The sequence below is a fragment of the Pleurodeles waltl genome, chromosome 7, assembly GCF_031143425.1.
Source record: "Pleurodeles waltl isolate 20211129_DDA chromosome 7, aPleWal1.hap1.20221129, whole genome shotgun sequence".
In the NCBI taxonomy this organism is placed as follows: Eukaryota; Metazoa; Chordata; class Amphibia; order Caudata; family Salamandridae; genus Pleurodeles; species Pleurodeles waltl.
The window spans coordinates 558,620,385-558,643,578 of NC_090446.1; positions in this window are offsets into that span (position 1 = coordinate 558,620,385).

Here is a 23,194-nt window from a genome sequence, read left to right on the forward strand (position 1 = left end):
GCCATCGCCAAGGACGTCCGGACCCTGGGGGTCTACCACAGACTGAGCACCCACTGCTGGAAAAGATGGGAGGACATTCACCGCTGGAGTAAGAAGACGGCGGAGGCTCAGCTGGGGATGGCCTCCCAACGTGGGAGGGGTGCCCGTCGCACCATGACCCCCCTGATGTTCAGGATCCTGGCGGTGGCCTACCCGGAGTTGGATGGGCGCTTGAGGGCATCACAGCAGACACAAGGGGGTGAGTACACTCTCATTCTGCTGACGTTGTGCGCAGTGGAGGTGTCTGGGTGGGGGAGGTGGGCTGTGGGTTTCCCTAGGCCTGGGCGAGTTCCGTAGGCAAGGCCCCTCCGTAAGGCAGGCCATGTGGCACCCCACCCCACCTCTGTAGAGTGCCAAGTACACCTAGTCATGCCCCTGTGTCATCTATGTGTGCAGATGTCGTCCATAGCCTTGTAGGCCATTTCCCAGGAATTGAACAGTGGAGCCCAAGAGCGCGGCGTAGTGCAGGGGGCTTCTGTGTCTGTTGTGTCTGCCAACGGTAGCGGTAATGCATGCACTCAACATGTCTTTCTTCTGTCGTCCCCCCCCTTTCTGTGGTCTCCCTGTTCTTGTGTGCATTAGCATCATCAGGCGGAGGAGCAGTGGCACCGGAGCACGAGGGAGCTGCATCCCACATGGCCCTGGAGGGCGAGACTACGGACTCAGAGTTCACCAGTGGGACGGAGGGCGAGGGGAGCTCCACGGCGGGGACAGGAGCTGACACCAGCAACACGGACTCGTCCTCTGATGGGAGCTCCCTTGTGGTGGCGGCAACATCTGTGCCCCCGCATCTACAGGTACAGCCGCCACCCACCCTACCAGCACTGCCCTCCCAGCAACCCCTCAGCCTTTGCCTCATGCCCGCTCACCCAGGAGGGTGGGCATCACCTTCGCCCCAGGCACCTCAGGCCCTGCACCAGTCACCCCTGCTGCCCTCAGTGAGGAGGCCATTGACCTCCTCAGGTCCCTCACTGTTGGGCAGTCTACCATTTTGAATGCCATCCAGGGTGTAGAGAGGCAGTTGCAACAGACCAATGCATTCCTGGAGGGCATTCATTCTGGTCAGGCGGCTCTTCAGCGAGCTTTTCAGACTCTGGCCTCAGCACTGATGGCAGCCATTGTCCCCGTCTCTAGCCTCCCCCCTCCACCCAGATCCAATCCCCTGTACCTCAGCCTATCCCAAGCACACCTACAGACCAGCATGCACACACGTCAACACACAAGGGAAGCTCTGGCAAACATAAGCACCACACATCCCACAGGCACTCACGCAAGCATCACACACATGCAGACACACCAACATCCACTGCCTCCACTGTGTCCCCCTCCCCCTCGTCTCCCTCCTCCCTCCCAGTCTCGTCTACACTCACACCTGCATGCACTACCTCTACAGCCAATACGTCCCTCTCCTGCACACCTACCACCACACCCCGCTCATGTGAAGTCACCACCCCACTACCATTCACACGTCCCCTGTGTCCTCTCCCAGTGTGTCTGTGACGCCCCTTCCCAAGATACACAAACGCAGGCACACACCCACCCAACAGCCATCCACCTCACGACAGCCTCCAGCGCATGCACCTTCACCCAAAGTCACCAAACGTACACCTCCTACAACCACCACCTCTTCCTCCACTCCCAAACCCCCTCCAGCTACCCGTCCCAATGTCTCCCAAAAACTTTTCCTGTCCACCCTTGACCTCTTTCCCACACCTCCCCCACCCCATCCGTCTCCTAGGTCCCGGACTAGCACCTCAGCCACAACATCTCTGGGACCAGTGGTGCCTGTAGTCACCGGAATCTGGAGTGCACCGGCCACCAGGGCAGCCAGTGTGGCATGGAGCCACAGCACAGACAGTCCCATAAGCATCAGAAGTTGGCCAGTGCCCGGCGGGAGAGGGGGAAGACTCCAGCCACCAAAGCCGCTCCCAGTGGTCCCGGTGGGAGTGTGGAGTCAGCTGTGACACCTTCCAAGGTGGGGAAGGGCCACAAGAAACCCAGCAAGTCTGGGAAGAGCAGCATGGCGGAGAAGACCGCCATCATCACCGATGCCCAGGAGCCCACCTCCAGCACCAGCCCAGCTGCCCAGGAGGCTACCGCCAGCACCAGCCCACCTGCCCAGGAGGCCACCGCCAGCACCAGCCCACTTGCCCAGGAGGCCAGCACCAGCCCAGCTGCCCAGGAGGCCACCGCCAGCACCATCCCAGCTGCCCAGGACGCCACCGCCAGCACCAGCCCACCTGCCCAGGAGGCCACCGCCAGGACCAGCCCAGCTGCCCAGGAGGCCACCGCCAGCAGCAGCCCACCTGCCCAGGAGGCCACCGCAAGAACCAGCCCAGCTGGGCCATGAATGACCACCAGCAAAAGCCCAGCTGGGCCATGAAGGACCGCCAGCTAAAGCCCCGCTGGGCCATGAAGGACCGCCAGCAAAAGCCCCGCTGGGCCATGAAGGACCGCCAGCAAAAGCCCAGCTGGGCCATGAAGGACCGCCAGCACAAGCCCCGCTGGGCCATGAAGGACCGCTAGCAGCTGAGACCCTGCAATGGAGACTGCCATCTCAAGCACCGCTGAACAGGGCACCGGCAAATCAAGCACCGCTGAATAGGGCACCGCCGTCTCAAGCACCGCTGAACAGGGCACCGCCATCTCAAGCACCGCTGAACAGGGCACCGCAACTCAAGCAACGCTGAACAGGGCACCGCCAACTCAAGCACCGCTGAACAGGGCACCGCCATCTCAAGCACCGCTGAACAGGGCACCGCCAACTCAAGCACCGCTGAACAGGGCACCGCCAACTCAAGCACCGCTGAACAGGGCACCGCCGTCTCAAGCACCGCTGAACAGGGCACCGCCAACTCAAGCACCGCTGAACAGGGCACCGCCGTCTCAAGCACCGCTGAACAAGGCAGCACCGTCTCCAGCACCACTGAACAGGGCACCGCCAACTCAACCGCCAACTCAAGCACTGCTGAACAGGGCACCGCCAACTCAAGCACCGCTGAACAGGGCACCGCCGTCTCAAGCACTGCTGAACAGGGCATCGGCAACTCAAGCACCGCTGAATAGGGCACCGCCATCTCAAGCACCGCTGAACAGGGCACCGCCGTCTCAAGCACCGCTGAACAGGGCACCGCAACTCAAGCACTGCTGAACAGGGCACCGCCAACTCAAGCACCGCTGAACAGGGCACCGCCGTCTCAAGCACCGCTGAACAGGGCACCGCCAACTCAAGCACCGCTGAACAGGGCACCGCCAACTCAAGCACCGCTGAACAGGGCACCGCCGTCTCAAGCACCGCTGAACAGGGCACCGCCAACTCAAGCACCGCTGAACAGGGCACCGCCGTCTCAAGCACCGCTGAACAAGGCAGCGCCGTCTCAAGCACCACTGAACAGGGCACCGCCAACTCAACCGCCAACTCAAGCACCGCTGAACAGGGCACCGCCGTCTCAAGCACCGCTAAACAGGGCACCGGCAACTCAAGTACCGCTGAACAGGGCACCGCCGTCTCAAGCACCGCTGAACAGGGCACCGCCATCTCAAGCACTGAACAGGGCACCGCCGTCTCAAGCACCGCTGAACAGGGCATCAGCAACTCAAGCACCGCTGAACAGGGCACCGCCAACTCAAGCACCGCTGAACAGGGCACCGCCGTCTCAAGCACCGCTGAACAGGGCACCGCCAACTCAAGCACCGCTGAACAGGGCACCGCCGTCTCAAGCACCGCTGAACAGGGCACCGCCAACTCAAGCACCGCTGGCATATGAGCGGCAAGGGCACTGACGCAACTGAGTCCGTCACGGGGTGAATTATGCACTCTGGGCACCATGCCCCCTCCAGAACCAGTGGAGAAATGCATCCACTACCTCTGTCCTTAGCAGGATGAAGCACTCTGGGCAGCATGCCCCCTCCAGAACCAGTGGAGAAAGGCATCCACTACCTCTGTCCTTAGCAGGATGAAGCACTCTGGGCACCATGCCCCCTCCAGAACCAGTGGAGACTGTTATCCACTTGTGAGACTGTTGCTTTTCACTCCCCAGGATATGGCAGTGGGCAACCCACCCACTGTATAGACTTGAGAGACTGTGGCTTTGCACTCCCCAGGATATGGCAGTGGGCAACCCACCCACTGTACAGACTTGAGAGACTGTGGCTTTGCACTCCCCAGGATGTAACAGTGGGCAACCCACCCACTGTAGAGACTTGAGAGACTGTGGCTTTGCACTCCCCAGGATGGAACAGTGGGCAACCCACCCACTGTAGAGACTTGAGAGACTGTGGCTTTGCACTCCCCAGGATATGGCAGTGGGCAACCCACCCACTATATAGACTTGAGAGACTGTGGCTTTGCACTCCCCAGGATGGAACAGTGGGCAACCCACCCACTGTAGAGACTTGAGAAACTGTGGCTTTGCACTCCCCAGGATGGAACAGTGGGCAACCCACCCACTGTAGAGACTTGAGAGACTGTGGCTTTGCACTCCCCAGGCTGGAACAGTGGGCAACCCACCTACTGTAGAAACTTGAGAGACTATGGCTTTGCACTCCCCAGGATGGAACAGTGGGCATGTGGCCCCCTCGTGGATTTGGCGTTGTGCACTCATCCGGCTGAGGTGCCCCCCCCTTTCCCTCCCCCTGAGGTGCCTGTTTAGTTGCTGTCTGATGCCCCTGCAGTGTTCTCTCTGTCATGGTCGGGGATCTTGTGTGGGCCTCGCCCATTCTGTGTGGTCCCAGTGTTCCACGGACTTTCTTGATATGCATTAGTGTGTGTGTTGTAGTGGGGGAGGGTGGGGGTGTTGCGTGTGTGTGTCCCTGTTTTTTCCCTCCCCCTCCCCTGTGTCGTAGGTGCAGTACTCACCGTGGTCTTCGCTGCCGGCGTTCGTGCTCCTGGTAGAGGAGCAGGAAGACTATTGCTGGTAGAATTTGGAGTTCCGGATCTATGGCGTCCTCGTTCCTCGTGGGGTGTGTAGAGGTGAGCGTTTTCCCTTCGGGATTCCTGTTTCCGCCGTGTTTTTATCCCCGGTAAATTCGCCCCGGAAAAGGTGGCGGATTGGCCTGTCTTAATAGTGTGGGTGGTACATTGTCTCCCGCCTGTCTGTTGGCGGTGACCGCTGCGCTGTTTGTTTGTAAAGTGGCTGTCTTTGTTGGCGGTTTCCGCCACGGTCGTAATTGCAAATTTTTTACCGCCGGCCTTTTGGCGGTCTTACCGCCGCTTTAACACCGACCGCCAGGGTTGTAATGACCACCTTAATGTACAGCGTTTGTCCGTAATTTTAGCCTTTCACCTAAAGGACAAAATGTAATTAGGACAGATCAGTTTCCTCAGCAGGATTGAAAGACAAGGGCCGCTAGCCAAGCGGGAACCGCCAGAAGACCGTACCGCGGTCAAAAGACCGCAGCGGTCATTCTGGGTTTCCCACTGGGCTGGCGGGCGACCGCCAAAAGGTTGCCCGCCAGCCCAGTGGGAAACACCCTTCCACGAGGAAGCCGGCTCCGAATGGAGCCGGCGGAGTGGAAGGTGTGCGACGGGTGCAGTAGCACCCGTCGCGAATTTCAGTGTCTGCTAAGCAGACACTGAAATTCAAAGTGGGGCCCCCAGGGGCCCCACGACACCCCTCACCGCCATCCTGTTCCTGGCGGTCGAAACCGCCAGGAACAGGATGGCTGTGAGGGGGTCGGAATCCCCCATGGCGGCGCAGCAAGCTGCGCCGCCATGGGGTATTCCCCTGGGCAGCGGAAAGTCGGCGGTACACCGCCGACTTTCCGTTTCTGGCCGCGGCGAGCACCGCCAGCCTGTTGGCGGTGCTCCCGTGGACCCCGGCCCTGGCGGTATTTACCGCCAGGGTCGGAATCACCCCCAAGGTGTCTATTGTGCTGGGAGGGAGGGGGGTGCTTTAGACAGATAAGAACCTGGTCTTCTTGCCATCGGGGTCTCCTTCCCTAAATAAATGCAAATGTGCACAACTGGTAAATCTGCAAATGCAAAGGGGCTTGGAATCTTGCATTGACTCTAATGAAAGGAGTCACTTTATATAGCTGTTACTACCCCTGACACCAGGACTTGAAGCTTCCTAATGTCAAAGATATTTTCTTTTAGAGGGGTACATTAAGGATGTTCCAAGGTGAGCTGTGGAGTGTGTGGTTTTAATGGACTGTTATAAAAATGTTTGCACTAGGTATAATCTGTATATTATTTAAATTTGTATTTTAGAAGGACCTTTTTTTGTTTATCCTAAATGTATTTGCACATTTCGTAGCCGCCTATATTATGATGTGTGAAATGCATGTTTAAACTAAGGACTTACACATTCACAGTGCTTTCAGGGACCTCAGCACCTCATAGTACTAACAAACATTGGCAAACCCAATAGGTCTTGTCTACGCAAGAGTTACTGGCTTTGCCAATGTGTTTTAGCCATGTTATACACTAAAGTGGCTGCTGTTCAGTATGACTAAAAGTTAGTGGCATAAAGAAGAGTATTGTGAATTGTCACAGAGTGGAATAGCAAAGAGTGGAGTAGAGTGGCAGAGAGTGTGGTGTTTAGGAGTGGCATACTGTGGAGTCACATAGAGTGGCAGATAGTGGGGTGGTATGCTACTGATGTAGAGTGCATTTGTTTAGAGTGTTGCAGAATATAGTGGTGTAGAGTGAAGTGGCATTGAATGCAGCAGCATAGAGTTCAGCGGCGTACAATGTGTCATAGAATGCAGAGGCATAGATTAGTGTGGTGCACAGAGTGAAGGGGTGCAGAGTGGGTGAGTAGAGTAGAGTGGCGAACAATAGAGTGGCAGAGTGTGCAGTAGTGTAGCTTGGTGTATAGTGCAGTAGCGTAGACTGCAGCATAGACTCGAGTGGCATAGAGTGCAGTGGTGTAGAGTGCTGCACAGTAGAATAGCGTAGAGTGGTGCAGTGCAGAGCAGAGTATAGTGCTGTAGAGTGTATTGCAGTAGTACAGACTAGAGTGGTGTAGAGTACTGTGGCAGAGACTGCAATGTTGTAGAGTAGAGTACTAGTGCAGTGGTGTAGAGTGGAGTAGAGTGGCATAGGAGCAGTGGTGTAGAGTACAGTGGCACAGAGTACAGTGCAGTAGGGTACAGCGCAGTTGTTTAGAGTGCAGTGACATGGAGTGGCATGGGGCAGAGTAGAGTGGCATAGAGTGCAGTGGAGCAGAGTGGCATACAATAGAGTGGCATAGAGTACAGTAGTGTAGAGTGGTGCAGTGGCATAGAGTGCAGAGTAGATTTGAGTGGCAGAGAATGCAGTGGTGAAGAGTGGTGCAGAGTGGAGTGGTGTAGAGTGGTGCAGTACAAAGTAGAGTATAGTGCTGTAGAGGTCAGTGGCATAGAGTGGAGTGATGCAGAGCAGAGTGGTACAGAGTGCATTGGTGTAGAATGCAGTAGTACAGATTAGAGTGGTGCAGAGTACAGTGGTGGAGACTGCAATGTTGCAGCACATAATGTCAGTGCAGTGGTGTGGAGTAGAGTGGCATAGAGAGCAGTGGTGTAGATTACAGTGGCGCAATAGCGTACAGTGCAGTTGTTTAGAGTGCACTGGTGTAGAGTGCAGTGGTTTAGAGTGCAGTGGCATAGAGTGGCATGGGGCAGAGTAGAGTGGCATGGGGCAGAGTAGAGTGGCATAGAGTGCAGTGGAGTAGAGTGGCATACAACAGAGTGGCAGAGAGTGCAGTAGTGCAGAGTGGTGCAGTGGCATAGAGCGCAGAGTAGACGAGTGGCATAGAGTGGTGCAGAGTGGAGTAGTTTAGAGTGCTGCAGTGCAGAGTAGAGTATGGTGCTGTAAAGTGCAGTGGCATAGAGTGGAGTTATGCAGAGTAGAGTGCTATAGAGTGCAATGGTATAGTGTGTATTGGTGCAGAATGCAGTAGTGCAGAGTACAGTGGTGTAGCGTATAGTGGTGGCGTGTGCAGTGTTGCAAAGTAGAGTGTTATAGAGTGCAGTGGTGTTTAGTGGAGTAGAGTGGCATAGAGAGCAGTGGTATAGAGTGCAGTGGTGCAAAGTAGAGTGCAGTGGCATATAGTGCAGTTGTTTAGAGTGCACTGGCATAGAATGCATTGAAGTAGAGTGCAGTAGTTTAGAGTGCAGTGGGGCAGAGTGGCGTTGAGTGCAGTAGTGTAGAGTAGATTGTTTCAGAGTAGAGTACAGTGGTATAGAGTGAGAGGTGCAGGGCAGAGTGCAGTGGTGCAGAGTGCAGTGACGTAAAGTAGATTGTTTCACAGTAGAGTGAAGTGACGTACAGTGGAGAGGTGCAGGGTAGAGTGGAGTTGCATAGAGTGGCATATAGTGTGATGGAATAGAGTAAAGTGGTGTAGAAGGCCATGGTATAGAGTGCAGTGGTGCAGAGTAGATGAGAGCGACGTACCGTGTATTGATGTAGAGTGCAGGAGCACAGAGTTGAGTGGTACAGAGTGAAATGCACTAGCATAGAGTGTATTGGCATAGAGTGCAGTGTTGCAGAGTGGCACAGAGTAGAGTTGTGCGGAGTAGATTAGTGTTGCCTAGACTGGTAAAGTGTGCAGTGACGCAGAGCGCAGTGTTGTAGAGCTGTAAAGTGCATTGGCATTATGTAGAGTGGTACAGAGTAGAGTAGACAAGCGTAGGGTGAAGTAGCATAGAGTGCACTGGCATAGAGTGGAGTGGTTCAGAGTGGAGAAGCATGCAGTGTCCCACAGTGCAGTGGCATGGAGTGGTTTAAAGTGGAGTGGTGCAGAGTAGGGTGCAGTGGTGTGGAGTGGTGCAAGGTAGAGTAGAGTGGAATAAGCATGGTGTGGTTACAACACGTTTTTGATTGAAATGACAATTACTTTTGCACAGACATACAGTTTTTCAAATAAAATTGTACAGTGCGCAGACGATGATGTGTGGAAATTTTATCATCTATTAATGATTTTTTTTAATTATATAAAGGTATTTGTTTCCAGCACAGTTCAGAATTAACAAACTGTGCTTCATTTGTACTTCTAATTCTGATATATTTTGAAATCCTTGCACAGTTTATTTAAATGTTGTCAGGTTATAGAAAAAAACTCTTTCCAACCCCCAGTGTACAGTTTGATTGTTGCATAAATCCTCTCACTTTGAAGTCAGAGAAAGAAAACTAAACACTAGGTGCCAGATGTAGCAAAGTTTTGCAAGTCGCAAATGGCCCGATTCGCAATTTGCGACACCGCAAAATCGGAAATGGGATGGAAAAATCCCATTTCCGTAGTGCAAATTGCGATGCGAGCCATTACCGACTCGCAAAATTTGCGACCTGATTTTGCGACCCGCAAATAGGAAGTCGCAAACCATATGAAAAAGCCACTCGCAAATTGCGACTAGTCGCAAAAAGCCCATTTTGCACACTCAGAGCAGGTGGTAACCAGAACCAAAGTATAAAAGGAGACCCAGAAGGCATCTGGGTTACTAAAAATGGCTGAAACATATGTGATAGCAAGGAGGAGAGTCCACGCTGCCCAGCAGAGGAGGAGGAGGAGCCAGAGACAGGGAAGGATATACAGAACCAGGCAGACACTTTTCCAACAAACTGAGGAGGAGATTTACGACAAATACAGACTCAGCAGTGCAGCAATATTAGAATTAATTGATCTACTCAATCCGCAGCTTCAACGCCAGACTGTGCGCGGCAGCGCCATCCCCACACATGTGCAAGTGCTATGCTCACTGAACCTCTTGGCCTCGGGTAGCTATCAGGGGGTGATTGCAGTGGCAGGTGGGGTATCCCAAAGTGCACTCTCACAGTTCTTCAGATGTTTCCTAGATGTCATACTCAAGCACATGTCCAGATACATATACCTACCCAGGAATGAGGCAGAAATTAACAGCACCAAGTTGGAATTCTACAGAATTGCCAACTTCCCTCATGTCATAGGGTGTGTGGACGGGACACATATACAAATTTGCCCTCCTGCAAATCTGGAATATCTGTTCCGCAATAGGAAATGTACCCATTCACTGAACATCCAGGTGGTATGTGACGCCCATAATGTCATCACTGACATTGTAGCCAAATTTCCAGGGAGTACACATGACTCATACATATTCAGGCACAGTGGGATACACCAACGCCTAGAACGTGGGGAGTTTGGAGACGGATATCTGTTAGGTATTGCTGAATACACCCTGAAGCCATCCACACAGGTCACTGTAGAAACCATCCATGGCCTGCTAACATTGCTTTATTTTTGCCAAACAGGTGACAGTGCATATGCGCTACGACCATGGATACTAACCCCGTACCTAACACCTGGCAATGAGAATGAGAGGCGATATAACAGTGCACATCGGCGGACCAGAAATGTCATATAGAGGACCTTTGGACTGTTAAAGGCAAGATTCCGATGCCTCCACAGAAGTGGAGGTGCGCCCCAGTATGCCCCAATAACAGCATTCAAGATCGCTGGCGCATGCGCAATACTACACAACATTGCCACCAGACGTGGGCTACATCTCACCCCTGAAGACCCAGATTCGGAGGATGAGGAGCAAGAGCTACCACATCGCCAGCCTGGAGATAGAAGCACTGCAAATCAAGGCAGACAGAGACGGGACCACATTGCAACCCAATACTTTGGAAGGTACGTGGCAACTGTCACTACACTCACTAATGTCACACAAAAAGAGCCCAGTTGTGTAGTGGAACAAATAAAAACCTTTTAATTTGTGAACAAAATGTTGCAAGAATATAACTGTCTGTAAGGGGCTGCACATGTCCACTCTTTCTGAGGACACATTAACTTCATGTGCCTCATGAGTCCTGGTGTGTTATGGCCTACACCCTCCTCCTGGTTCGGCCAGCATGGCTCATTCCAGGTGGGTCTGCTGACCCCTGCTGTGCACTTCCACTCCTCAGTACACGTGTGTCAGTTGCAGATACACTGCTGATAGTGGACCCCTCCTTACTGTCCTGAGGGGTCTCACCTGTGCCCCTTGCCACCTGCCTGGCCTCCAACATGTCCACTGAGTGGCTAATGCGGCCCAGTCCCTGTGCCACATCCCCTGCAAAGTGGCCAAGTTCGACCTGCAGACTCACAGTCCATCTTGACAGGCCTGTAGTGTTCATGGCACGGCCTAGTAACTAGGTGGCGCTCCCGGCGCCTTGCACTGTGTCTCTCAGCCACCAGTTCCGTCACTAGTTGGCGGATTGACTGTGTAAGTTCGCTCACATTGTCATTTAGTCTTGTGAACTGTGAGGTCACATCAGCCAGGCCATGTGTCATATTATGTTCCAGTCTGTGCATAGCACCTGATATTATCCGTAATTGCCTTGTTTGCAGGCGCTGACCGGTTAGGAGGGATGCCTCGACTGCAGAAATTGCTGCCTCCCCTATCTCCTCCTGGGGCACTGCCTGGACTTGGCATCTGTGACGTGATTGTGCTGCTGGCTCTGGATGTCTCACTGTGTGGCTGGGGCCAGGGGTCGTGTTTTCATCCTCCATGTCCTGTACTTCTTCTGGAGGGGACTGTGGTGGTGTCGTGCTGGGCCCTGGAATAACTGCTGCAGCCTCCTGCACTGCCTGTGGCCTGCTGTCTTCTCCCTGGATGGTGTGGCTGGTGGGGGTGTCGTGTGGGAGACCTGTGGGACATAGGGAACACACTGTTAGTCTCTAACATCTGTTGTATGCCTCATAATAAACATTTGCCTATATGCTGACTACTGTACTACATTGCCCATAATGCACCATTCTGGTGGTTGCTAGTTTGGAATGGCGCTAGTCTGGTTGTGCCTGCTGCTGTGTACTGGGAGAGTGTGGATACTGCATTTGTAGGTGTACATGCATATTTCATGGACCTCACTTTTGGATGTCCCTTGCGCAGAAGTGTCCAATGCTCCAATCCCTGACACAGCCTCAGGCTCCAGTGTCTGCTCCACCAATTCCTCCATGGCTGTGGGTGGTGGGATGGTGGATTGGCCTTCTCCTCTGCCCCTCATTTCCCTGAGGTGCTCTGCCACCCTCTCCTTTGTTCTGGAGCGCAGGTCGTACCACCTTTTTTTAATTTCATCCCGGGTTCGGTGGCTCACCCCAATGGCATTGATCCTCTCCTGGATTTCCAGCCAGATCTTCCTCTTCTCAGTGTCTGGGACACTCAGGGCTGCCTTGCCAAAAAGTTGGTCATGGTGCTGGCAGCATTCTTCTGTTAGCACCTCAAGTTCTTTTTCAGAAAACTTGAGTTTCCTTTTCCTTCCTGCACTGCCTGTGTCTTCCATGGTAGCAGCAGCTCCTCTCTCCAGGTTGTTGCACAGAAGTTTGAAAAGGGTGTGGTCCTCCCTCCTCCCAGGTGTATTTGATGTTTTCCTGGTTCTGATGTCATCAGCAAGAGCCAGGAAGTGTTTTTCCAACTGTTATGCTGCACCTGCATGCAATTTGCGGGCCAGTCGCAATTTGCGACACCGACTCACAAATTGCGAGTTCGCTTTTAGCGAGGTCACAAAAAGCGACCTCACAAACTGCGGTGCGACATCATTTGTGAGTCGCAATTTGATGTCCCTTTTTTTTCTTGGATCCCATTTTGCGAGTCGGACATTGTGATTCGCATTGACTCGCAATTTTAGACTTGCTAAATTTTTCCTACCTACATCTGGCCCTAAGTTTCCACCGAAGACAGAGCCTGACTTTTGACCTCGTTCTTTGGATGCACAGCAGATGTGATGAGATAAGAACAAGATTTACAGGCCTGTTTACAGAAAGGTAGCACTCGGAAAGAGACTGTAAATAAGGTATGGGCAAGGCAAGGGCAGAACTCAAGCTAGATAGCCTAAAAAAAAAGGCAGCAAATTGAAAGCAACTAAATGTGAGTTAGCACAAAGCCAATGGCAAGCAAAAGGTGGAATGCATTCCCAAAGGAAGCTCTATGAATGTACTTAAAGTAATAGCCGTGGGATACTTTAAGGGTAAAATCCAGTATTTTAGCCCAGTCCGTATCTTGCAGAGGTTTGACCACATCAATCACTCAGGTAGTATGACGAGAAGACCTGGAGTGGTCTCCATGTTGCAGGAAAGGTCTGCACGAGCATCTTAATAGTTTGCCACCAGTCCCTATGGTGTAGAGCTTCTGGCACAACTGATGTAGGGTTAGTGCTAGGTGGCAGAAATGAAATGGGGCATTTAATGATGGTTTATGGTGATTGTAAGTGCGGAGTTGATCGGGGTGAAGATGGTAGTCTGCCACAAGGGTTTGGAAATTCAGTAGCTCACTGTCCAGAAACAAATCCCTCAATTTTAAGACACCTGCAGCATGTCACTGACGGTGTTGTTCTGAGCACAGCTGTCCTGTGCGAGTGGGAAGGCCTAGCTAAGGTAGTGCAGGAGTACAAGCTTTCTTCATGTCAGTGAGTTTACAGGTTCTAGCAAGGCAAGTGAAAGCTGTGCATGATGACCCTGGATGGTGTTCCATAGAATGGTCAGTAGGAAACAATGAGCAGTGCAGTAAGCCCTCCTTAAAAAGTATTTACAGATAAACTCCATCTAATACAGGGGGGCGGGCAGACAGCTAGCGAGCCACCCATTGGTCCTGTTCCGCAAAATAATGGTGTTCTAATTCCCAAAGGTCTAATCCACCAGAAGTAATGGGTAGCGTTAGAGTGGAAAGAGCTACACGACTGCACCCCAGCGACCAAATCAGATGTGTGGCATGTCTAAAGAAGGAATGAAGGACGAGCAGGGGAAGGTTTGCAAAATAATACCATCATCGGGTAGCACACCATCTTCACTAGTGCCAAGTGGCCCACTACAGAAAGTAGAAGAGAAGACCAAAAAGCAAACTGGGCTCAGAGGGACCATGACGCTCTACCAAGATTTCCATCCTGAAAATCAGCGGGGAAATGGTAGATATTAATCACTAAGTATCAAAAGTTAACTGGTTCCCATTTCAATCAGAGGTCTAATTGTATATAAAGGGGAAAAAAGTAAAACAGTACCATATGTGAAAGAAACACCAATCACACTTAGGGATAAGGTTTGGCTTTTGGTCAAATGCAAAACCATTTTAAGACATGGACAGAGCAGGCTATTGCCTTGCACAATCTTGCAAGGGGTCTGGTCCCTGCTCATTTTTCACAAGCACGAACAGCGGACCATTGCACCAGAACAGCTTGCCAGGGTGGGTTGATGCTGCTTGGTCAATTTCTTGACAGTACCTCTTCTGTTCCTCTCCTGTCTGCAGAGACAACTCCCCAGGTACACAATACCTTCTAATAGTCTTGGTGAACCCATCTTGTCTGATTTTAGGAATTGTCCCACCTTGTTCTTGTCTTCCTTATTTATCCAGTTCTTAACAACAACCCTTTGAATCAGTTGCCGTGGATCTCCCATTTGACTCGATTTCATCCTCCTCTTTTATTATCTTTGATTGGTAGTCCAGGCTTCCAATTCTGAGGTAAATGTAGAGTCCCAGATGTGCACTCTAATGCGGTGAGACTGCAGACAAGTTGTGGGTACCTCACATCCTCCTGACATTAGGTGTGAGACTGTCTCCCACACCATCTGCCCTGTCTCATTATTATTTTTTTTAGGTTGAAAGTCCATTGGAGGTTGAGGTGAGCCAGGTGTTTTTGTTCAACCTGTTTAAACTAGCATAAGGTTACTTACCTTAATGTTTCCCAAACTGTTTGCCAGGGGTTTTAAAATGTTTAGTAACATAATCAAAATGTTGCTGCTGCTTTCTCTCCAAGAAAGATTGGGTAGATTTGGGTAGTGGTGATGGCCTTGAAACACTGCTGAAGGGCATTCATTTACTATTGAACAAGGACGTAATATGACACCTGAATGTAGCAGAGCCGGAGGCAATCACAAAAAGACCACAGTGACTAAATAGTGCTATGTTAAAAAAAGAATAAATAAATGCACTGATAACGTAATGGGGTAAGGCTTCTCTTGGGTGTGTCTGTAAAACTGATGTTTGTACTTGAATGTTTGTCCTGAATTTTGACCCTTCGTCCTGAATTTTTGTCCTGAATGTTTTTACAGTCCTGTCCAGAATTTGCCTTAATGCCAGGTGGTCACCCTATCCTGAATACTGTCGCATATTTACGTTTTCTTTGTAGTATATTACAATTACTTCCGTTTCAGGGGTATTACGATTACTGTTTTTCTTTTTCTGGAGGTCTGAAGTATTGTGTACACAGAACCAATGAACAAGGCTGGAAGCATGGGGCTGCATTGGGAATTATGTTAAATTCTGATGGTTTTGCATTATTTATCGTTATTCGGTCGTGTTTGCAATGACATTTCCAGAAGGGTGATAAAATGTTGTATCAGCAGGGTTCAATTTACAACATGAGTGTTATGCATTATAAACAGGAATAAGATACAAAATTCACAAGACATTGATCGTCATAAATTGGGTGGGTGAAACTTAGGTGGGTGGAGGTAGATGGCGAGTGTAATTGAATCAGTGGCTCATTTGAGTGGCGTTCCCTTTGAAATGCAGTATTTGGAGAAGGGCTTTTGTTGTAATGAATACAGTAAGAAAGTAGTATGTTCCTACTCCCCTCCACCCTTAGAATGTTAGTACATTCCATCAGTTGCTGGAGAGCTTGACTTAGAATGTTGGCACTGAAGAAAAGTGAAAACAATCTATGTTGGCTGGAGGACTTGAAGGTGGAGCAGTGGAGACTTGGAACAAAGGTGTCAACTTGGATGGAGAATTTGTCTTCATTATAACAGCTTTATATTGGTTTCTAGTTGTGTTTGATGGAGGTGGGAAATTATAGTGTAAGGCCTTATAGGTGTGACAAGCAGTCTTGGAAGTAAAAAGAGCTTCGAAAGTACTCCATTTTAGAGAATTGAGGGTGGGAGTGAGTCCTTCAGATTAGCTTGTGCAAGTGATCACCCTAGCTGCAGAGTGAATGGTGGCTTTGAGAGGGGTAAGGAGGGTTTTAAGTAATACAGTTAATTGAGCATTCCTATAGTCAATGAGGTATATTAGCATTACAGGTACGTATATTTCTGAGATGTGAATTTCTTCAGATGAAAGACAACGCTTTTTCCATGATTTTAGCAAGGAAAGGTAGTAATGTGGGTATTACTGCTTTGGACAGACATTACTTATATTCTCTCTACCATTATACCCTCACTAATGGCGTACCTTTTTCTTGCAACAATTTATTTTCATACTTGTTCTCCTTCCTTCCATTCCTTCGTCTCTGCTATTTAAACATTTGTTCCTTGCTTATTGGTGAATGCGCTTAATTTCCTTCCCCTCTCCTTCTATTAAGGCCACATTTATGTAAGGCAACTTTGGGACAAACTCATTTTCCGTGTCATTGATCAAAAAGCCTTCCCCTTTTAAGGGGGTGTTACAGAGATCCTTTCAATATTATCTTTTTATACTGTTTCAAGTAGTGCATTTGAAGCACTCTTAGCATTTACATATGTGAGGAAGATTTTATGATTTCTTATAAACCGAGGGCTCAAAAGATTTCTTAGCTGTCACGTTTTCACCATGCGCACATGACATTTCAATGTTTGAACAGCTCTTGTATTCTATTCTAAGTGACAGTTTATCACAGTTAGAAACCCGGTGTAAAGCTGAGCGCCCCACCTATGGGAAGCCATTCATGTCAAAATGACAGCTCCCCATATAGGACACCTCCTGAAATGCATAGCGTGTTGCAAAATGAATATGACACACACCAGAATGAATGTACTATGTGTCAAAATAATTAGGATACCTGGCAGATTAAATCTGAATTGAACCAAAACAAATATGAAACCAGTCAGAGTGAATATGCTACTTAGTGATTAATATGAATAACACACACACCGAATTGAATAAGAAATATACTGAAATTAATATGGCCCTCACTGTAAACAATAAAGCAATCACTGAAACAAATACAATATTCATCAAAACGAATGGGACATTTCTTGAAAAGATTGACATATGCCAAGAGGAATGTGGCATACATTGAAATTAATATGACAGACTGAAATGAATATAAGGTACTGAAATGATTATTTTATATTTTGGAAAGAAAATAATGTGTATTGAAAATAATATAATGTACACTAAAATGAACATTAAACATGTTGTAATGAATTTGAATTGTGTTGAAATGAATATTACCCAGATGGCAATGAATAGGAGACATATCGAAATGTATAGGAGATGACTGAAAATGAATATGGCCTGTGTTGAATTTAATGTAACCCATTGAATTGAAGTTGACATGCCTTCAAATGAGTATGACCAAAGCTGAAATTCTCATGCCATTTGTTAAAATTAATAAGGTACGCTTTGAAATTAATATGACACATACTCAAATGAATATGATATATGTTAAAAATGATAAGTTGCATCTTAAAATTATTATGACGTGTTAATATGAATATGACATCCATTGAAATAAATATAACATTGATTGAAAGGAATATAACACATGTTAAAATGAATATGACATAAGTTGAAATTAATAAGACCTTCATTGAAATGAATTTGACATCTTTTAAAATGAATACAAGTAACATTAAAATGATCATGACATTTATCACAGTGAATATGACTTGCATTGAAAGTAATATGATATACATTGACATGATTGTGATATATGTTGCAATGGATATGATACATATTAAAATTAAGACGTGTTAATATGAATGAAACATTCATTAAAAGGAATATGACAGATGCTAAGATGAATATGACTTGCATTGAAACAAATGTGAGTTCCTCTGATATGAATTCAACATGTCTTAAACTGAATATGACCAATGCTGAAATTAAAATCAAACTTGTCAAAATAAATATGTTATGCTTTGATATTGATATGGTACAGAGCAAAATAAATATTGTATATATTGAAATGAATATAACCTATGTTGAAATGGATATGACCTGTGTTAAAATTATTATGACAGGTGTTAAGGTGAATATGACATCCATTGAAATGAATGGCATCCTTTGAAAGGAATATGACACATGTTAAGATGAATATGAGCCACTTTGAAATTATTATGACACATGGTGAAATTAATATGGCCCACATCAAAATTAATATGACATTCTGTAACATGAATATAACACTTTTTGAAATGAATATGAAGCAGTGAGATAAATGTAGCATGCTTTGAAATGAATTAGGCACATATCGAAATGATTACAAGCCATTTTTAAATGAATATCACCCTGTTTAACTTATTATGGCTTGCACTGAACATATGTTGATTTGCTTTAAAATTAATATTACATGTTGAAATGAATACTACATATTCTCAAAGGGTATGATATGGACTATTCCTACTCCAAGAGACTTGGTCAGAAGGGGTTCTGGAATGGAATGGATTCCAAAGTTTTGCTGTTTCATCAGAATGGGTGCCTGGTCACCACTCAAAGGGGGAGCTAGTCACCCGGTCCACATCTCCAAGATCTATAGGGCCTCATTACGGCCATGGCAGACGACGGTACACTGGCGGTAACACCGCCAACAGGCTGGCAGTGTACCAGCAGTGAATTATGACCGTGGCCCATTAGCCACGGCCATACCGCCGGCCCCTCCAACTGACCGCCAGGCGGTCATAATCCCCAACCGCCAGCCTGTCCATGGCACTAAACACCGCCATGGAAAGGCTGGCGGTAAGGGGGACTCAGGTGCCCCTGGGGGCCCCTGCACTGCCCATGCACTTGGCATGGGCAGTGCAGGGGCCCCCAGGTACAGCCCCATCGCACATTTCACTGCCCGAATTTCGGGCAGTGAAATGCGCGACGGGTGCTGTTTCACCTGCTGCACATCAACATTGCCGCCAGCTCTATTATGAGTCGTCTGCAATGTTGATGTGACTTTTCCACTGGGCTAGCAGATGGAAACACTGTTTCCATCTGCTGGCCCAGCAGAAAATTCATAATAGGGAGCCACATATACCACCAGCACTGGCGGTATAGTGGCGCCCGCGGCTTCGGCGGTCTTTAGTAAGACCGCCAAAGTCGTATCGAGGGCCCTAGAGTGTATCAGATTAAAGGTAGCCATCTGGGAATCCTCATTGTCTGGGTGGTGTTTCCAAACAAGTATAATGTACTCCTAGTAAACTTCTATAATGCAGTATGGGATTCTGGTTGCCAAATTATGGCCCTCTTTTCTGCTCTACAGACATTGAAGAGAAGGTTGGAGTCCTGCTGTGATTTTAATGCAAAGACAGGGGGCTATCACACTGCTGAGAATCCCTTTGAGCAGGATCATAGTGTGTATGTAGACTACAGGATGCCAGGAGTAGGACCCTTATTAAGGGGTTGCAGACTCTGGGGTTGATAAACATCTTTGACCTGGAATTTGCTACTGACAAACAGGCCCCAACCTTTGTGGGTAGAGGGGTCTGGTCCATAATTGATTATATTTTCGTGTCCACCCCAGTGAGAAATTTGGTCCGGGATGAGGAAGTCAAAAGGCAGAACTTCAGTGATCACAACCCCCTTATGGGGTCCCTAAATTTTCCATGCAACAGTTTTATGGCAGCGAGTGTTGGGCTGGCTTGCTTCAGAACAAAAGATCAGGGGAGAAGAATATGTTGGCGGCAGGCAAACATACCACAGGTACTGGAGAGCGTGGTGAGCCAGAAGTAAACCTAATAGTAGGGGTTCTCTTGGCTGAATCCTCCTCATTGGGGGAGGTGATTGATGCTGCAGATAAAATAAATGGTTCCATTAAAGCTATTTTGACCAAAAATGGAGAGGCCACTCCTAAGCAGCAGGATGGATGGCTAAATAAACCCTGTCACATGGTGAGGAGAACTTTGAAGAGGGTACAGAAGATGCAGCCTAAGAGATAAGGTTTCTGTGAATAGTGTGAGGGCACAGTACAAGCTTGCTCTGAAGGAGAGATAATGGCAGCTCATGGAGCAGGCCTGGGAGAATTTGGAGTTTGTTCTGGAAGATAGTACATAGGGGTTCCCTTGAGACTGGCACATCTGTGGGGCTGGGTCGTAATATTCCCCCTGAGGAGTGGATGAGCCATTTTTATAGGGTCTTCTTGGGAGTAATCCAGGCTGAGTAAATGGATGATTTGTTTGGTTCTACTTCAAATCTGTCCATCAGATTTATGCTGGAGGAAGTGGTGGTGGCTCTGCACGTTAGCCCGAGTCACAAAGCGCCTGGTCCTGATGCAATCCCCATGGACCTGTACAAGAGCAATTGTCAGTTGCCGGCACCTATAATTCTTAATGTCCTAGATGCGGCAGTGAGTGTAGGAATCCCTCCCTACTGGAAATCTGCTTGCATTGTTCCTGTGTTTAAAAAGGGAAACCACAGTGATCCTAAGTCCTATCACCCGATTTCACTTCTAGACTCATCAATGAAAATATTGGGTTGTGTTGTGTTACGGCGTATTGAGGAGTGGATGAGAGAGCAGGGTCTGATGAGTAAGGTGCAGTATGGTTTTAGGGAAGGGTTGGGGACTCAGGAGCAGTGTTTGAACTTCCTTATGTTGATTGGTAAATACACTCAGGCAAAGGGGGGTACTCTTTATCTTGCCTTCATGGACCTTAGCAGTGCTTTTGATAAAGTAAATCATAGCAAACTATCGGGACGTCTAGCCAAGATGGGCATGGAGACCCAAATTGTGGAGTTACTGCGATACCTACACTCTGGAACCAATGCTTCTGTGAGGTATGGGACCAATGGGGAATGCACAGAATATTTTAATTTGTGAGGTGTGAGGCAGGGGTGTATTCTGGCAACCACACTGTTCCTTTTATATACAAATGGTTTGCCCAACTTTTTGATTGATAAATGCAAAGACGTCCCTAAAATAAATGGAAAGAGTGTGCCGTCCCTGATTTATGCCGATGATGCGCAGCTATTGGCCCGCAGTATGAATGGTCTCCGTATGGCGGTAAATGCCTATGTTGACTTCATGTCAGATTTAGAGGTCACCATCAGGAAAACACATTTTATGGTCTGTGGCAAACCGTTGATCAAAGTAGGGGCCATGGTGATTAACGGCCAAAACATCAGCCGTGTCCATGAGTTTCCCTATTTAGGTGTGATTTTTTATGACAAATGGTCGTGGAAGACCTCCATAGCGAGGCGATGTGCTCGTTTTAACGCCACTGTCGGGGCTACCTTTGATTTCACAACTAGAGTGGAAAACAAGCCCATAGCACCTCTGCTTGAGATATACAGGCGTAAATGCCTCCCAGTCCTTCCGTATGAAGCCCCACTCTGGGGTTACTCGGGTAGTATGGCTCCCCAGATAGAGGAAAAACGCTTTTGCAGAAGGTTACTGGGTGTGGGGCAAATTACTTCTGGGTTTTGCCTACACGAGAAATTGGACTTGGAGTTTGTGGGTGATGGCATTAAGATCACGCCTCTCCTTCTGTGGATCTCTGTGTGGTCTAATGATTGTGCCTCCCTAAATAGGGAGGTGATCCGTGACTGTCTGGCTTGTGACCGAGGTTTCAATATTCCTTGGATGGCATACATCAAAGAGGGCACCACGCTTCTTGGCCATCCAGAATTGTTTACTGTCCCACAATGTTTAACACGCACCAGCAAGTGGTGGGTGAAAGAGAACTTTTTTAATATTTTGAGAACTAATAGGGAGAAGAAGGAATTAGTGAAACCAACTGTGAGAAAGTTTTTAATGCTGAAGTCGCAGGTGGGTCCTGAGGTGTACCTTTTGGCGTTACAAAATGTTTGGGAAAGGACACTTATTACTCGCTTCCGATTAGGTGTTATTCGATGTAATCTGTACTTCCCACTCAGCCAATATGAACCGAAATCTGTGCAAATTTGCCCGTGTGATGGGGTGTCTTCACAGTCTTGGATTCATTTTACCATGTTTTGAGATTTTTATGCTCCTTTTAGACAAAGATTTTTACTTCCCCTACTGAAGAAAAAGGGTTTTGTGCAATATCGCCCAGCTTACTTGTGGCTATGTATGGTCCTGGATGTGTTGGTGCGCCAGGGGTTGGTTCTTTTTTTTGGAAACAGAGAGCATAAAAGAAGCAACTCACCTGCAGGCAGGTTTACAAATCCTGTGCCACCATGGAGCCCATCACACACTCCTACTGCAGGTGCTGCTCATCGATTGACCCACAGATGTCCCACATTGCAACACAATGGAAGGTCAATGGAATGCATAATAGGTTGTGTAACAAATATCCAAAGCTCACAATGCAAGCAATACCTGCACAGTGGCGATGGCGGCATCAGGAGCATTCATGGAAGGAGGCTGTCTTGGGACACATTTGAATTGGCAAATGCCCCAAAATCAGCATTTGCCCAGAAATTGGCCCTTCATGTATCACAGGGACAAACAATATTTGAGCCAAGTGACATCCCTATCTGCCAAATGTGTAAGTGCAAGTCAAGAAAAAACATACAACAGAACAGCATGGGCCGCACATCTAGGTGAAGTAGCTGCAAGGGACACCCATCAAAATGGACACATGGTCAATCAAATGCAAAGGAAGCTACTACATTTGAACCATCCATGTGTGGACAAATAAAACTCTAGCTCCAACGCATGAGACAAAAGTACACTCTATATCAGGGGGACAAATCTAACACCATACATGCTGACATTGGCCAACACAAGATGAAATATCCTAGCAAACATGACACAATGCAATGACACCCCATTTGGATCAACACCCACATATCCATATAGTGAATATCTACCCTTGAATTGGGTTACCAGCACTACCCACAAAGTCAGATATTGCAAACAACAGCAACTGGAGCAGCACTAAGGGTGAAACACACACAACTGTAGGAATACAACACAACTTACTCAGGAACAACATAAAGGTAGAAAAGTAATGGCAGGACTAACCTGTACCCACCAAAACAACATTTTAGGTTTATTCAATTTAAATACTGAAGAGTGAAGGTCATTGGCCAGTCCATATGAGTCCATGCACATTACTGGGCCCAACCTTGACTCCACTTACTGCCAGGGAACCTCCACAGGAAGGGGCATCAAGTGGGCAGGCAGGCACCTCAGAGCTTATCCTTAGATGTGGTGTGGTCAGATTTGGGATGGATGGGTTTGGGAGGGGGGCTTTTTCTTCAGAGGGGTGGGCTTGTCCTTGTGGGGGAGGGGAGTGGATGCTTGCAGGGGGGCAGGTGTGAAAGGGGAGGACTTGGATGTGGAAGGAATGGGTTGGGTTGAGGTGGGACCCTCTTGGGTTTGGGAGGGGGTTTGGAG